Source organism: Prenolepis imparis, unplaced genomic scaffold (genome assembly GCF_030444845.1).
Source record: "Prenolepis imparis isolate NDT839.2.m4 unplaced genomic scaffold, iyPreImpa1.0 SCAF_8, whole genome shotgun sequence".
In the NCBI taxonomy this organism is placed as follows: Eukaryota; Metazoa; Arthropoda; class Insecta; order Hymenoptera; family Formicidae; genus Prenolepis; species Prenolepis imparis.
This window is the reverse complement of record NW_028141166.1, coordinates 18,162,158-18,177,019: the sequence shown is the minus strand read 5'-3', so window position 1 is coordinate 18,177,019 and position 14,862 is coordinate 18,162,158. Positions and strand designations below refer to the sequence as shown.

General features: G+C 30.5%; 1 protein-coding gene and 1 long non-coding RNA gene across 5 annotated transcripts in view; one reads left to right on the top strand and one right to left on the bottom strand.

Annotated features, from left to right (window-relative positions):
- LOC145939655 (uncharacterized) overlaps positions 1-14,862 on the top strand; it is a 93,625-nt gene that overhangs the window by 50,438 nt on the left and 28,325 nt on the right. The gene's annotated exons all lie outside the window — the stretch shown is intronic.
- Positions 2,890-4,872, bottom strand: LOC145939737 (uncharacterized). The gene is made up of 2 exons (XR_014425890.1): positions 4,654-4,872; positions 2,890-3,435 (listed from the first exon to the last, which is right to left on the bottom strand). It is a non-coding gene; the product is annotated as an uncharacterized LOC145939737 (long non-coding RNA).

The window sequence follows — 14,862 nt, the reverse complement described above, 5'->3', positions numbered from 1 at the left end:
AAGATAATGGATTTATATAATGATATTGAATGCGCAATAGTAAACCAATTTCTTACTATTGATTTTTATAAATAGCTTATCTGAAATATCTGATTTTACTATTTATTTGTATAGTTATTATTGTATTAAAAAAAAATTGAAAATTTAGATTATTAAGAATCAGATTTAAATTATAATGTCTCATAGATCTATTATCTTGAAATAAATGTTTATCACAATAAAAATGAAAAAAAGACTGGGAATATTCTAATATATAATCATATATACATTCTAACTAATATCTGATTAAAAAAATGTGTTAATAATTATATATCATATGCCCCAGTTTTATTAGAATTTTTATAACCCAGTTTTTCAAAATAATATATATATATTTTTTTTTCAAGTTTTTATAATTTCCGAAAAAGTTGTGCTACAATGAATTTATCATGCATACTTCTCTCTTTTTAAGATTACTCCCATGAATCTTCTAAAAAATCGTTCGACACTTTCCCTTCGAGTTACGTCGCTGTCCAGCTGGACACGGAAACTCTGGCACTGCTATAATATTGAACGTAGATGCTGTTGTCGTCGGTTCTCTAGATATCGTTAGATTCGGTTTAGATGATTCGATTTGAAGACCTTGATGTCTGCCTGGCGGTAGCCGTAATGATACGACGATCATTATCGTCACGGCAATCGTTAACAATGCAATCCAAAATTTCATTTTCGATATTAACCGCTGAATACAAAACAAACTATCCCGAACGTTTGCTCTCGATGAGAGTTTCTCAAATGACGCATACGACGTATAAATACTTTCGTTGGCAAAGCAGAAATGTTTTGCGTCTTTCTTGCTACTTGCCAATCACTTATAAAGATGTATGTCGTTATGCAATGACTAATAAGTTTTTCGTCGAGAATTCCCCGAATTGATAAAATTATACGGTTTATAATTTCCACTACAGAAGTTGAGTCTCATCTACACGGTGGCGTGTCAAAGGTGAAGTAAATCTTTGATAAGAATTTATCAAAACAAGTATAACTTGCTTTATTTTGAGATGATGAACGAGAAATAAATTCTAATTTTAATTTTAATTTTATTTCTGGATGGAAATATTTGAAAAAAAAATTACTATATTTAATTCTGTAAATCGTACAGATTAATTTTCAACAATAATTTGTATTTCATGATATTTTTAACTTAAAGACATTTTGTGGATAAATCTCAATCTAATATTATATAATTAATAATAATATTTTTATATTATATCTTTATTTTTCCAATAATATATAATTTTTATACAAATTTTCTCATTTCTTTGTATTACATGTTTTTGTAAAGTTTTTTTTTTTAAATATTCTAAATGTATTTTGTATTCTCGTTTATATTCTTAGATTATTTGGCTATGGGTATCCTTTTTTTTATTTCTTTATTTTATATATGTTCTACCATATATTTAAAAAATAATTTTAAAAAAAGTTTTCTGAAATTTAATTACTTAAAAAACTTCTTTTCTTTAGAGAATAGCAAATAATCGACGCAATGAAAGTCGTATAATACGTCTTATTTAAAGTTTTATTGTAACAATCAAGTATTATTTTGCATTTCAAATAACAGTCGTGTGAAATCGATAAATATGTATATGTGAGGCTTACAGAAAACATCTTGTCTACGAGATTGCGTGAATATTCGAAATTACCGAACATAAAGAGAGAAAGAGATAAAGGAAAAGAGGAAAACGAGAATTAGAAATACGAAAGTCACAAAGTTTGTAGGAAACAAAGCCTATAAAAATATTTATATAAAAAAAACTTTTTTTTTGCTTATTGTTGTTCAAATATTGCTAAAAAGTATTAAAAAAAGCTTTATTTATATAGTCAATTTCATATAGAAGGTTAGTCTTTTGTCGAAAAAAAATGTGTTGTGCAAGAAAAGGCTTTTATGACGATAAAATTTTGCTTTTCAGACTGACAAATATTTGACTTTTACCTTGAATAAAGTTTCGCTTTTAGTAACCAAATAGAGTATCGTTTTTAAAACGAGCCCAATTTAGCTTTAGGACTGGAAAAAGAATTTGATTGATAAACAAAAAAAAATTGATTTTTCAAGGTAAAAAACATTTTCAATGTAAGAGTTAATCTTTTCAGAACAAATACATAATCAGTTTTTTAAAGAGATATACGATATCTCGAATAAAAGAAATTTAGTTTATGAGAGCGATTTTAGTTTAAACTATGCTTTTTTCATCATGAAAAAAAGCTTTTTAAGGGGCTTTTAAATTTTGATTCTCTTAGGTATAATAAATAATTGCACGAGTAAAAAATCTGGATGTGTACGGTCGAACAAATACTGAACATTTATATAACAACGTAACTTTTAGGCAAAAAAGCATAACATTTAATCTCCTAAAATGCAACACGAAAGTGAATAGATTATGTACACAATTTTTAAAACCGTGACAACATGTATGTTTGTTAGTCTCTACGTAAAATCTATCAATTTTTATAACAAATTTTTATAATATATTTGCTCGACGGTAGAACTTAAGAGTAAAATCATATATAATTGGTTTTTCAAAAATAAAATTATAACTAATAATATCAATAGATAGTATGCGTAAATTAATTAAATATTTATTATATATATATTAATTTTTTAAATAAAATTAACAGTATGCAAAAATAAAACAGTAACAAAAATTCAAGGTACACAATAAAAATATGATTTTTTAGCGAATAAATTTAACAATATTTGAATATATCTCGTTTCTTAAATATTAAATAAAAGCTTCGAATTTTAAACGACGATTTTAAGCTTGAAATATTGTTTGCGCGCGCGGAAATGTCTTGAATCGTACTATTTAAACTTTAAGTGGTATTCCGGAATGTCAAATGATATCCTGAAGACTTAAGTAACCATCATTTATTAACAGTCGACTAGTATATGTTGGTAAAAGTTCATTAAATTTCAAAACATTCAAAGACCGTTTGTGCATGGATTTCGCGGACCGTCAATCAAAGGTTAAAGACTACCGGTGCAGTAAAAAAAAAAAAAAAAAAAAAAAAAACGGTGTGAAACGTTAATCAATACAATACGAGCCTCCATCGTCCGTTCCTATCGCGGCGATACCTCCTTCCGTCTCTCTCGATCTCGATGAAGCGTTCCGGCACGGTGATAATATTCCTCTTGACCCGTTTTTTAATTTCGCTTCCGTCTTCGGTGACGACCGGCGTCTCCGTCGACAAAATGACGACCTCCCGCGCCTTATCTGCCACGATTTCTTCTACTTTTTCACTGTCAGTCACTGCCGTTCTTTCAGCCATTGTAACGCTTTCTCGATTGTTGGATTCTTAAACGATTTTCGATAATTCCTATTTTTCCGTCTAATCTGCCGTCAGATCTGCCGATAGATCCCTGTTTTTTCGGATCGACTTTCCACAGAATCATAGCTCCTTGAATATTAAATAATAACTTTGAATTTTAAATGACTTGAACTTTAAATTCGAATGACACTGTTTGTGCATGAGGATGAATTGAATCATATTCTTGAACTTTAAAGGAATAAAAATATTATGAAATTCCGATTATCTATTCATACACTGAGAGAATTTTCTCTTATAATTTACCCTGAAAATCATGGTAATCGCGGAACAATATGGTATGAAAAGAATTTTATGAGAATTTCTCTGATTAATATTTATCACAATAAAAATAATAATATCTATCACAATAAAATATAAAACATGTTTGATTAATTTTACTAAACTGCATAATAAAATTAATCAAACATATTTTATATTTTATTGTAATAGATGTTATTATTTTTATTGTGATAAATATTAATCAGAGAAATTCTCATAAAATTCTTTCCATACCATATTGTCCCACGATTATCATGATTTTCAAGGTAAATTCTAAGAGAAAATTCTCTCTGTGTACATTTCTAATATTAAATAATATATTTTTATATATATAAATCGTAAAGAGAAAGAGAAATTTAATTAATGTTCAATAAATACATTTTTTCCGCAATATATGTATATATTTAAATAACATTTTAAAATTTTTGGTAACATATTTTCTAGTCTTTTTTAAGTAGTATTTCTAAGAGCGCTGAATGAGAAATGATTGTCGTTAAACTATCGTTTAGATTTTTATAGTAGCAATTCATTTTTCTATCACTTATTGGAATGACCCCGAAATGTTTCTTGTTCACGTTATCGGATTCTACAATTCCTTATTGCTATTATGAAACTCGATTTATTGTTTCACACATTATCGATGTTTAAAATTTCTCTCTGTTTCAAATATATCATGTATATCGCACGAAAGATATTAATTCAATCCATTATTGTTGTACGCACTTGCGTATCAGATTAATTCAATATTTCATCTTTTATCTATCTCAACTTTGTTGATTTACAATGCTTATGTCTAGCACACACACAATGTTATATTATATGTTATATGATTTAACTTTTTTAATTTAATATTTAATATTCGATATAAAAATCACGTGTGCATGTATGTATATCTTTTCTTTGCTTTCTCTGCATTCTCTGAATACAATGAATGTAATTATATTTGTACACGTTTCTGCTATCTGCATTTTTCAATGCTTTTAAAAAATGAGAGAGAGAGAAAAAAACAGTTAATATCTTTTTATTTACCATAAAAATCGATTTGTAGTGTACAACCTTCTCAAAGGTTGTCATCGACGTCTGCGGTATTATAGCACGTTTTACGACACAGAAAAATATTATCTTGAACCCACCGAACGTGTAAGATGTAATCTTTCAGCGTAATTTAATGCGCTTCTTGCACCGTCTCTTCGGTTTACTACGACGATTTCTCGATGATCGAGATCCCTTTTTTTCTCCATCCGTCTTTGCAGTCTTATCGTTATCGTTTGCTATCAATTGGCAAACGTTAAGCTTTATCGTAGATAAGGTTCGCTCTTTATTGCGCCTGAAGCGGATTTCGGACGGATTAGAAGCGCTTCGGGCTCTCTTCAACTTCAAAGTGCTCTTGAAGACTATTGCGGGACGAAAGGCAAACGTTCCCGATGGTTCGTCGTCATCGCTTGAAAGTAAATTCGAGCTACAAATGCAGTAGCCGAGAAAGATGGAATGCAGTTGCAATGGATTACGGTTAGACTCTCGAAATTGCAGCTGCTGCGGGGAAAAGTGTGGCAGGCAAATAGAGAATGGCACGCGATCGATTACTGGGAGATTCCGCTTTAATCTTCTGGTGGCAAGTGGCGAAATTTCACGGATTTGCATTGGCGAGGAATATATACGAAACTCTCCTATGTCTGCGAGAAAAATAGTTCGTTTATTACAAGCGATTAAATTGAACGGTTAAATGCAACGCGGGGTAATCCATTTTTTTAAAGATAGAATTCGAATTAAAATCTAAAATTAAAATCTAAATTTACTTCCCCCCCCCCTCTGTATTATTTTGAGAATTTAATATTCTCGGGTTTTTAAGAAAGTTGATTTTTATATATATATATATATATATATATAGACTCCTCTGAGAATGGTCGCTCAGTTGCTGAACGATTATTAATTTATTCAGATTATTTATGGCGATATAAAGCGCAAAGGAAAGAAAATGCGCGAAAGCTTCAAATATTAGTGGTGCATTATATCGAGTTTTTGCAAGAAAATTAACTTTTTAAAAAATAAAAGAGGATAATGCGAAATACTTGGCAACGGAGTACTTGTTGTCGGAGCGTTTCATAAGAATTTACTTTGTTATCGCTTCAACTGGTAGTCATCAAACTTCTCCAAACATCGCCTCTTTCATGAACTTGTAGAATGCATTTTCTTCAAGATTGCAATTTTCGCAACCCATTAATGAACAAAATAACATTAAAGTAGTAATAAATAATTGTATACTTATTTAAAATATATTAAAATTTTTTAATATTTTTTTAATAATTAAATATTTAAAAAGTTTAATAATTACAAAGTATTATAAAATTAAACTATATAAAATAGATTAAACTTTAATCTTTATTCAAATAGATAAGTTTGTTTTTTATTCTGATATCGGCATCTTTCTATCGATCATTTGACTCTTATAACTCATAAGAAGTTACGCACATACTTTATTATGAACAATTGGCTTGAATTATTTAACACAGGTAAAATATTAGTAGAAATATTAGATATTATAATATTATTTTAATATTATTTTATTTAACATGCATTAAACTTTTGCTCTTTATTGCTGATTATTTAAGGACATTTTATACAATGTCTATATTTTGATGTATCTATTTTCATGCTGTTTTGTTCATATAGGAGATAATAGGAAATAATAAATAATAGCAGTGCTAATGTTTTTATTTCACAATATTAAAACAAATTACATAAAGTAATTTTGAAATACAATTTAATTTTAAAATTGCTTTGGGTAATTTATAATTTATGATAAAATTCGGGATAAAATTTTATTTATTATTTTATGTATCATATTTTATGTAATACAGAAAACATATAAAGAAATTAAAATATACATATAATAAAATATATACATATTAGAATGCACATATATATTTTATCATTATACGATACATAAAATTGAATAAAATCAAAATAATAAATAGAAATCATTAATATCATAAATAAAATTCTATACTTGATTTTGTCGTAAGTTATAAATTATTTAAATAAGTTTTAATGATCAAATATATAATCTAAATTTAACTAATTTAACAGCATTAAAATATTGATTTATATAGAAATATAAATGTATGCAAAATATATATATATATATATATATATATATATATATTCATGCAACAAACATATTAACATTTTAAAAGTATTATGAAACCGTATTATGAAAATATTCTGAATTAAAGTTTCAAAAATATTTAATTTTGACTGAATTTTTCATGCCAGGAACAATTTGACAAATGAAAAATTAAGTTTTAAATAAAATTAATAAATTGTGATGATTTTTATTCTACAATCAAATATTGGTGATTTTTAAAAAATTTTTTCTGTTTCTGTATGTAATGTTCCGTAAAACTTTAATGAAACTTTTGCTACGTAATTTACATATATTTCATAAATTGATAATAACCGTTTTCAAGCAATTTGCTAATTTTCATAATTGAAAATTTTAATAATCGAGTTCAAAGCTAGAATTTTATTAAAGAGGATGCTATTTAAAATTAACTGTCGAGTAAGATATTGTCACGCATCTCTATATATCCGAAGTATCATTTTGAAGTTAGAACAGGAAGAGGTCGACTAAATTTGTCAAAGGATAGTTTTCTTCGTAAAGTTTGATGTTCTCGCGAAATACTTTGTATATATTATATATATATATATATATATATATATATATATATATATATATATTCTATACGCATCTTAGAAGGTATCACCTCGACTTCGCGTTATCTCGCCAATGATGGCACCTCGATATTACGTCTTTTTAAGAGTACACGACTCATTAAATAATTGCGAAATGCGACGTAACGTAATTCCGCACAGGGAGACTTTAATCAAATTACTAATGGAAAAGCAAACGTTCCCTGTCGTCGTCGCGCGGAAAATAAATTCCGACTGGTTGAAAGAGTACGACAGGGGAAGAATGGAATGACGGTTACAATGGAGTACAATTAGGCTACTGAAAACGCGTGGAGAAAATTCTTGAGAAAACGCGTCGACGCGACGGACCGAATGCGGCGCGCAAATAGAAAACGGCACATCTCGTTGTTCAGATCGATATCTTATGGCAAAAACGACTCTTTATTTTCCGGTATAGAGAAGTAGAACAAAGGCATTGTTATGTATATATGTATTCATGCGGTTTATAGAATATTCATTCATTTGTTTGCCCTTAAACCGCGGAATATATAACATCTGCCCTCATTGAAAGTGCCGGAACAATAATAATATTAAATAGATTACGGCATAAATTAAACTCACCGAATAATTTTGATTACATTTCATGTGCCTTGCGTAATGAGAGTATATTGAAAATGGCATAAATCAAATTTGGCAATATAATAGAGTTAATCTCTCTCTCGTGGGCGAGTTAGAGTTTTCCGGACTTTTCTTGAAATTGCATTTTTCCATACTTATATAGAAAAAGAAACAGTTTATGAACAGTTACATAAGTCCTTTAGTGCCTCGTTTTGCGGCTGTGAGTTTTTAACAACATATAAAAGAGACTTCAAGAAATAATGGCAGCTCTCTGACATAAACTTTATGCAGTTCTGAAGAATTATTATAGGACATGAAATAGAGGTGTACAATGCGAGTATTTTATCAAGAAATTTTATCTTCTATTATAATATTTTATCACATTCCAGGAAATATCTGCTCGTATTACTTTTTTGTTACACACATTTATTACAAAATCAAATATATAAAACATAAATTGTTCTCGTTATGCTTATTTTAAATCTAAAAAATTGTAAAAGCTTGCAACAAACGTGAAAGAGGTAATTATGAAAAAATTAGGTAAAGTCAGGGAATTTTCGAATTCTTTTGACAATCTTAGCGAAATGCTTGGCAGAAGTCAAGACCAAGACCGGTCGCCTCTTACAACAAGAATGCCGTCAAGGAGGCTGCAACGCTTTGTGGGGACCATAAGGGCGCTTACCTTGTTGCGAGTGAAATTGTTTTCACGACCACCTTCGCTTAGTTAGTTTTAACAGAATTTCGCCTCCACAAGCTCGTTCTCGCTATCTCTTCCTCTTTCTCTCTCTTCCTCTCTCTTTCTCTCTCTATCGCGCTTTCTCTCTGGACGAGCTGAAAACCTCATTGTAAAGTGCCATATAAGGTGTTCTAAAACCATGTGTCCTTCCAACCGCAAGTACTAAAGGCACAAACTAAAAAGAATTAAGCGTCGTAACGGTTGCTATAATAGAGCGTAAAATTCATGGAATGTTAAACATCGAAAATGATAGGATTTTATTTAAGATTTTAAAAGGTTTAAACATCGTGGATGTAGATAATAAATAAAAGCAGATAGCATATATGTATATGCACTGGAGGATCCTGGGGGGGGGGGGGGGGTTAAAACCCCCCTTGCAAATTAAAAGAAACAGTTTTGCTGAATTTGTTTAAAAAATATAAATAAAGAAAAACAAACATTAAAGGGCTATCGACATCAGGATCCGCTAGTGTATATATATAAGTATAAGATACACTGTAAATTATACTCATTACGCATTCAAGGAGTTAAGTATAGATTAAGTCAGACATAAGACGAAATGATGAGATAATTTCATTGCACGAAAATAATTAGGTGAAATTCTTTATATCTATATAATATATATTATATAGATACAAAGAATTTCGCCTAATTATTTTCGTACAACAAAATTATCTCATCATTTCGTCCTATGTCGGACTTAATCTATACTTAACTCCTTGAATGCGTAATGAGTATAAATTACAGTGTATCTTATACATATATATTGTATAATTATATATATATATAAAGAATTTCGCCTAATTATTTTCGTGCATGAAATTATTTCATTATTTCATCCTATGTCTGACTTAATATATACTTAATTCCTTGAATGCGTAATGAGTATAATTTACAGTGTATCTAAAGCCTAGTCTACAATGGCAGTAAGCAGTATAGAGTAAGCAGTAAGCAGTATGAAATGGGAATTGCCCATTTCGTTACTCCCGGTCTTTACATCCACTAAAAACAGTATACAATGGCAATAACAAGGCTGTAGGAATAGAGAGTATACTGTTTTTAGTGGATGTAAAGACCGGGAGTAACGAAATGGGCAATTCCCATTTCATACTGCTTACTGCTTACTGCTTACTCTATACTGCTTACTGCCATTGTAGACTAGACTTTATACTTTTATATATATATATATATTTTATATATATATATATTTTATATATATGTATATTATATATATATATATACATATATAAGTATAAAATACACTGTAAATTATACTCATTACGCATTCAAGGAATTAAGTATAGATTAAGTCAGACATAGGACGAAATGATGAGATAATTTCGTTGCATGAAAATAATTAGGCGAAATTCTTTATATCTGTATAATATACATATATATATATATATATAAAAGTATAAGATACACTGGAAATTATACTCATTACGCATTCAAGGAGTTAAGTATAGATTAAGTCAGACATACGACGAAATGATGAGATAATTTCGTTGCACGAAAATAATTAGGCGAGAAATTCTTTATATCTATATAATATATATATACACTGGCGGATCCTGAGGGGGGGGGGAGTTAACCCCCCCCCCCTGCAAATTAAAAGAAACAGTTTTGCTGAATTTGTTAAAAAAATATAAATAAAGAAAAACAAACATTAAAGAGCTATCGACGTCGTTGATCCTGGAATAAAAGCTAATCATGAAACCAAAAATATTAAATAAAATAATTTTGCAACCCCCCCCCCCCCCCATTATCGACGTCAGGATCCGCTAGTGTGTATATGTAATATAAAATAGAATAAATAACAGAATGTTTTTTTTTTTTTAATTAATACACATGGCTTGATACATAATTTTGTCGAGACATATGTATATAATTTAAAAAAAAAATTTTTTTAATTATAAAAAGAGATAAGCTTCTCTCTAAAGAGTTTTTACAAAGGAGAAGATACTCGGATAGATCATTCTGCACGGTAATTTTGCGGACGCAGATTTGTGTGCTTTGACATACAAAAGTTTCATGCCGCGTTCGAAAATGCAATTAACATCGATGCACCGATGCGACTTACTAATACGGATAGAATTCATGCACTTTGATGCACCTTGCGATGCACATTACGTGTCATGTTTCGCGAAAGCGTTTTGCCGACGCATTGCGAATGGATTCAGAGGGATGATGACGAGGACGACGCGAGAGCGATATAACGTTCGGCGTTGCATCGCGTTGCATTCTCCCTTTCCATCGGGAATTTCATCCCTTCCTCTTCCGCACTCTCGCGCTCCACTATCCGCCTATCTTCGCGTTCGTGCATCGTTTACTTCGCATCAAGTGCAAGCTGACGGTGAATCCTCGTTTCATGTGACAAATATTCATCGGGGAGACAGGACAGCAACTAAATCTTTTACCATCTTTCTCTCTCTCGAATGAGTAAAACGTAACTAGAAGCGAAAAGCGTTCATTAAAACCAGTTATCTCCGATATTAATATTCTCCGATTTACTTTTAGTGTATTTGCTTAATTTATTTCTTATTTTGTTTGATATTTTATATATTATGATTTTTTTCTTTTATATTTATTTATAATTTTGTGTGTGAGAGGAGAGGATTAATAGAATTCTTACAAATCTAGAGTTGTTTACTCAGAAAGATTAATCTTCGAATATTCACTTTGCTGTTTATTTGCTTGGATATGAAGTTGACTTTGCTTTTATTTAATCTATTTTTTTCTTCTCATTTGTCTTTAATTAAACATTTTCGAGCGATTCAATTTTTTAAAATTTGATTCTATCTTCTTTGATTTGAATCTAATTTATTTTAGATTCTGTTATTATATTTTTACATTTTTAAATACTAAAATATTTTGTTTAAAAGTTTCAGTTGCTACAGTTCTTTGATTCCTTTGAACTTAAATGCCTTACGGCGTATCTTTTATGGAGAAGAAAGTTGTACAATATTATGTTAAAAAAAACTGAAAAATATAAAAATGGAACTTAATGCACAAAGAGAAACTGGTATCTAAGCAAACTAGTATCTGGGCCAATGACTATTCAAGCAAACTAGGATCAAAGCCAAGTCTTATATGGTAGAACTTCTTGAAATCTGGTGGGTGTCGGGAATTTGGTATTCAAGGAAGTTGGCACCCAAGCATGTTAGGATCCAAGAAAATTAGTACTTAAGCAAATTACCGCTCAAAGTAGGATCATCTAGTAAAATCCGTTTATAAGATATTCTTGACCGTTTCGACCGGATCTTCTTTAATTAGACAATTTATCTTTGGTGAAAATAACAGCTAGTATTTATCATCACTTCTTTAATACTTTACAGTATATCAGATTAATTCCATTTAAAAATATTTCAAACGTTCTAAAGATAAGTTTCGATTAGGACGAGGTTCATTTAAAGTTAGCTAAAGAAGAAGAGATTCTCTCTCTCTCATCGAGCAGTTACACTCGCGCACACGTTTAACTAACGGAGGATAAGTGAGTAATCTATTGAATTTCTCTTAAGGAAAGATTGATCGAGTTTGTCGAAGGATCAGAGCGACTTGAAGGAGACATGCAATCGGCCGCGAACATCTTGTATCTTTCTACGAAAGCTCTCGGCAAGAGCTCTCTTGTTTGTTCCCAAGTTTCTCTCATCGGATCCTTAATTCCGCAGGTGCGGGCCGCGATGTCGTTATAATTACAGGTAATTACAATCGGTTCTGTGTCCGGAAATGAAAAATCCACTTAGCCAAGACCGTCGGGTTGCCCGCTCTATTTCGCGCCCGGACGCTTAAGCGAATTATCTGCTAGAGAAGAGTTAGCGGATCTAATTTGTAATACGGTAACCCGGCTTTCGACACGGGTCACCGCGTTACCACGGCATCGAGAGTTTGCTAAAACCTTCGAGGCACATGCACACCTAATTTATATGGTTTAACCGGTTACCTTATTATATATACCTACGACGTAACTTGCGCCGGAATTACACGCCGATGATTATACGCGCCATGTACCGGCATTCTTAGGGGGATAAGTCGGGATAATGAAATACACATGCGCCTAGCTCCTCACACGATTAAATAAACGAAGGCAACGCCGAATACGAGCGAGCAGATGAAATCAATTAGGACCAATTAGCGGATAATTGGTACACGCTAGATGAATACGTGAAATCGGGATCAGAAATGGGATTGTCTTCTCTGACGAATTCCGAGTAGATTATTTTCTCGTAGTTTATAAGAGCCATTGTTTAATTGTATCGAATAAAAAAGTTTTTTAATTATACAAAATTTAAAAAATTTTTCTTATTAATTTACGATAAAATTAAAACATAATTTATTTCTTAATATTTTTATGACATACATATATGTATATTTATATAATTGTTTATGTGTAATTATTTATTTAAGTAGGAACGAAGTAAAGTCGACCCAACTAGCCAAAAATATTTTTATTCAAAAAACACACAACGTTTCGACCATATGGATGTGGTCCTTATCAAGTGTAATATTCATTAGTAGAGGTGCAGCGAAATTAACGATAACGTCAACTTTTCCATAATATAGTTACAACATATTTAAATAAACATAACATAAATTCAAGTTTGTCAAACATTTGAAAGAGAGAAAACGATCCTATCGTTATGATGATTCGTCAAAAACGTTTTCATGAACTCTACTAATGAATATTACACTTGATAAGGACCACATCCATATGGTCGAAACGTTGTGTGTTTTTTGAATAAATATATTTTTGGCTAGTTGGGTCGACTTTACTTCGTTCCTACTTTAAAATTTTACTAGCGACTTTTTAAGTATCTAATTATTATTTATTTAAGATAAATCATTGACTGTTTTAATAGAAATTATCGTTGTTATCGATTATCTCTCAAAGTCTAGATGCATTAATGGAACACAATAACGAACATCGCTATCTTACTTAACTTAATGGAAGATGAAGTCGCGGTTTCGTGAGAGCGATGATAATTCGGAACTCATCGTTGAAACCCAAGCCTTTCGTGGCTGCAATCGATAATCGATATGGCCAATTTGACGAATACGGGGTCGGGATATTTTCAGCATTCCTCACCTTCCTGGCGACGAAGTATGCAGATATCGTGCCTCTTATAGAATCTTATTATAGCCCAGCGCGCATTGCTTACAGCTTAAATATGTCCTTATATAAGGAGTATTGCAAAATAATCGTATTTTCTTTTAGCTCTGTGGAATGTTTGTGATCTGAATCCTCCCGAGTTTTCTTCAATAGAAATTTTATCGGAGATTATATCACAATTCCTTTTTTCAATTTTTACATTTTAAATTAAATTTCTATTTAAATAAAATAAATTTCGCTCTAAATTGGTGATTTGCATCGAAATTGTAAAGTTAAATTGTAAATTATAAAAACATATAGCATCAGTAAATATATAGTATTCGATAATAATAATAAAAAAAATAGCTGCATGCAGCTAAAGGCAACTTTATCTCGTAATGTTATTTTTCACTGTATTTATATATATGATATTTTACTTAATCTAATTTTATTCCATTGCGAATGTGTGTGGTACTTGTCTGTGTCTCTCTCACAGTTTTCAAATATTTATATTAACTGACGTTACTCGGTAGAATAATTGGATTAAATGCAGCATGAAAAATCTGACCAACAACCACAACATTGTTAGTTGATTTTTGCATGCAGAACGTGATCCAATCAGCTATTTTCCTATATAAACAAAATCACGTTTTTATCTATATACTGGAGAAGAATTTTAAAGAGATCAATACGAGAGGATATACATATGTAAACATATATTTATGCAACAGTAACAGGTTTAATCTAGGTGTAGAGAGGATTGTGCCGATTACAATAAATCTTTATATAGAAATATCGTAATAGAAGACAAGATAAAAGACGACGTTTAATCAATATTCAATTAATTTTAATGGCAAATTTGAATATGTCTCTGTCACGCGAGACGAAGAGTTAATCTAAAGTACGAACGGAACTCAGTTATGCAAATTGATTTAACCGTTTGGAGGGCTTTTAGTTCTATTCCGCAAGCAGCTATTTGAAGTCTCTGTGTCAACAGAGCGAGAATCTCTCTTTCTCTTCTCTTCCCTTCCCCCTTCTCTCCCTCTCTCTCTCTCTCTCTCTCTTTCTCTTTCTGTGAAACAATATAGTTAGATATTAATTGTTACTG